This window comes from Triticum aestivum, chromosome 6D (assembly GCF_018294505.1).
Source record: "Triticum aestivum cultivar Chinese Spring chromosome 6D, IWGSC CS RefSeq v2.1, whole genome shotgun sequence".
NCBI lineage: Eukaryota > Viridiplantae > Streptophyta > Magnoliopsida > Poales > Poaceae > Triticum > Triticum aestivum.
In genome coordinates, this window is record NC_057811.1 from 165,133,490 (window position 1) to 165,137,464 (window position 3,975).

A 3,975-nucleotide genomic window follows, 5' to 3' on the forward strand; every position below is an offset into this window, starting at 1 on the left:
CGCCGCCGCGCCCACGACCGCCGTCCGCCGGAGCCGAGCCGGAGCAACTCCGGCCACCCCTCGCCGGCGCGCCCGCGCGCGCACCCGCGCCTCCCGCGAACCCTTCCACCCGCACCCTCTCTTCCCCGACCCCGACGCCGAGCTCCTCCGGTCCGATCCCGTCCCTCCTTCCTCTCGTTCCCCAGCTCCGAGCAGCAACTCCGGCGACGAGCCCGAGCTCGAGCCGAGCGGGATCCCGATATGTTGCGGTTGACTTTCTGCTCCCTCCCGAAATATTCTAAGTCCTAGATTTTTTACATTATATGCCTCTGTTCATTGCATCATAACTCTCTGCATATAGCTTAGTTTTGCGCGTGTAATATATTGAAATGTTCGTTACGAGATGCTCTATATTTTGTTCCATTGGGTCATGTTCATTTGAGTCCATCTTGATGCCCAAATCTCTGATGCAAGAGTGCTAGTTGCTGTTATCTGCTGTTACTTATCAGAACTTGAGGATTTGTTATTTTTGTTGCATTTAATCTGTGCATCTTATGAGTATGAGCTCTACATGTGTTTTGATGTATGCCATGCCATCTTTACAGAGGTGTATGCCATGTATTTTTGTGATCTCTGTGGTGACTAGCACAAGCATGCAAACTAGGCTTCGTGATGTTTCTGATTTCAGGGACTTGGTGATTTTACTAAGTCTGTGACTGCTGTTATTTTGTTGTCATGTAAACTTGATGCTACAGAGAGATCCATGCTTATTTTGGTGATGTTCAGTAAGGATGTTTTGTAGATATTATTGTAATTGATCCATTCATGCCTTTGTTTGTAATTATGGAGTGCCATTGCTTGACTTAATCTTGCTTTACTTTTGCTATAAAATATTTCTGGCAGATTGTTAACATGATATTCAATTTTGCCAAGCTTGTTGTAGTTGATCCTTTCATGCTATGTATTTGATCTTGCCATGGATAGCTTCATAAACTTGCCATCTTGCTGTAGGTATGCTTGTTTTGTCATGAGTTGCTTTGTGGTGAGTGAATCAAGCTCACCAAGATGCTTTCATAAATCTGTTAATGCCATGTTCTGTTTTCTGCCAAGTCTGAAACCTGTTAACGAAACTTGCTATGTTTACATGGTTGCCATCATATCTTCTGGTCTTTTTTGGCTTATGGTCAGTAAGGAACTTTTGTCATATGCATTTAGTAAATTCATGCCATGCCTTGTTTTACCATGTTAAGTTCCTGTAGAATATTGATTTTGTGCTCTGAAGATTGCTACCTGATGCTGTTTCTGCCATGTCCAGTAATTTCTCTCAAGTCTGTGAACCTGATATCTTTTGCACTTTTGCCATGCTTGTTTGAACCTGTTATGTTGTGATCTAGCCGTAGCTCATTGTTCGTCTTTTGTCAAGCATCTCCTGTAGATTACTGCCATATGCTTTGTCGCTATGTTGGAGTGTTGTAGCATTGTTACTTGTTGCATTCTAAGTGCTATCATGCTGTTAATCGCAGATTCGTGTCATTCTTGTTTTGCTTGCCATTTGCAAACCGTGCATCCGTTTCCGGTGATCTTTATATCGATTTTGACCGAAATCATCTCATCTTTCCAGTGGCATGCTTGGTTTGCCAAGTTACTGCCTTGTTCATCATTTTCCTTCCGGAGCACGCATATGCATCGCGTATCATATCTCGCATATCATACATGTTTTGCATCATGTTGCTTGTGCATTTTCCGTGATTGATTGTGGTTCCATTGCTTGTGTTCTTGTCTTGGGTAGAGCCGGGAGACGAGTTCGTGAACGAGGAACCTGTTGAGTACGCTTACGAGGATCAAGCTTTCGACAACTCTGAGAACCTTGCAGGCAAGATGACCATACCCTCGAAATCACTTCTATCTTTGCTTTGCTAGTTGTTCGCTCTATTTTGCCATGCTGCACTACCTACCACTTGCTATATCATGCCTCACATATTGCCATGTCAGCCCCTAACCATCCTTTCCTAGCAAACCGTTGTTTGGCTAAGTTACTGCTTTTGCTCAGCCCTTCTTATAGCGTTGCTAGTTGCAGGTGAAGTTGAAGTTGGTTCCATGATGGAACATGGATATTTTGGAATATCACAATATCTCTTATTTAATTAATGCATCTATATTTTTGGTAAAGGGTGGAAGGCTTGGCCCTATGCCTGGTGTTTTGTTCCACTCTTGCCGCCCTAGTTTCCGTCATACCGAGATTATGTTCCTTGAGTTTGTGTTCCTTACGCGGTTGGGTGATTTATGGGACCCCCTTGACAGTTCGCCTTGAATAAAACTCCTCCAGCAAGGCCCAACTTTGGTTTTACCATTTGCCGCCTAAGCCTTTTCCCCCGGGTTTTCGCGAGCCCGAGGGTCATCTTTATTTAAACCCCGGGCCAGTGTTCCTCTGAGTGCTGGTCCAAACTAGAGCCACTTGCAGCGCCACCTTGGGGAAACTCGAGGATTTGTTTTAGTTGTACGTAGTGTTCATCCGGTGTGCCCTGAGAATGAGATATGTGTAGCTCCTATCGGGATTTGTGGGCACATTCGGGCGGCTTTGCTGGTCTTGTTTTACCATTGTCGAAATGTCTTGTAAACCGGGATTCCGAGACTGATCGGGTCTTTCCGGGAGAAGGTTTATCCTTCGTTGACCATGAGAGCTTATAATGGGCTAAGTTGGGACACCCCTGCAGGGTATTATCTTTTGAAAGCCGTGCCCGCGGTTATGAGGCAGATGGGAATTTGTTAATGTCCGGGGTGTAGAGAACTTGTCACTTGACTTAATTAAAATACATCAACCGTGTGTGTAGCCGTGATGGTCTCTTTTCGGCGGAGTCCGGGAAGTGAACACGGTTTCTGAGTTATGTATGACGTAAGTAGGAGTTCAGGATCACTTCTTGGTCATTACTAGATGACGACCGTTCCGTTGCTCTCTTCTCGCTCTCTTTTGCGTATGTTAGCCACTTTATATGCTTAGTGCCTGCTGCAGCTCCACCTCTTTACACCATCCTTTCCTATAAGCTTAAATAGTCTTGATCTCGCGGGTGTGAGATTGCTGAGTCCTCGTGACTCACAGATTCTACCAAAACAGATGCAGGTGCCGACGATGCCAGTGCAGACGACGCAATCGACCTCAAGTGGGAGTTCGATGAGGAACGTGGTCGTTACTATGTGTCTTTTCCTGATGATCAGTAGTGGAGCCCAGTTGGGGACGATCGGGGATCTAGCATTTAGGGTTATCTTATTTTCATTTGGATTTTGACCGTAGTCGGTCTATGTGTGTATTTTTGGATGATGTATGATTTATATTTATGTATTGTGTGACGTGGCGATTGTAAGTCAACTCTCGTTATCCCATTCTTGTTCATTACATGGGATTGTGTGAAGATGACCCTTCTTGCGACAAAACCACTATGCGGTTATGCCTCTAAGTCGTGCCTCGACACGTGGGAGATATAGCCGCATCGTGGGCGTTAAACTAGGGCTGCCCCCCCCCCTTGGGAGTCCGAATGGGACAAGGAGGGGGGCGCCCCCTCTTTCCTCCCTCTCTCCCTCTCTTTCCTTTCCCCTTCCCCCTTCCTAGTTGTACTAGGAAAGGGGGAGTCCTACTCCTACTAGGAGGAGGACTCCCCCCTCTCCTTGGCGCGCCCCAAGGCCGGCCGGCCTCCCACCTTGCTCCTTTATATACGGGGGCAGGGGGCACCCTAGTGTTGGGGAACGTAGTAATTTCAAAAAAATCCTACGCACACGCAAGATCATGGTGATGCATAGCAACGAGAGGGGAGAGTGTTGTCCACGTACCCTCGTAGACGAAAGTGGAAGCGTTAGCACAACGCGGTTGATGTAGTCATACGTCTTCACGATCCGACCGATCAAGTACCGAACGCACGGCACCACCGAGTTCAGCACACGTTCAGCCCAATGACGTCCCTCGAACTCCGATCCAGCCGAGTGTTGAGGGAGAGTTTGGTCAGC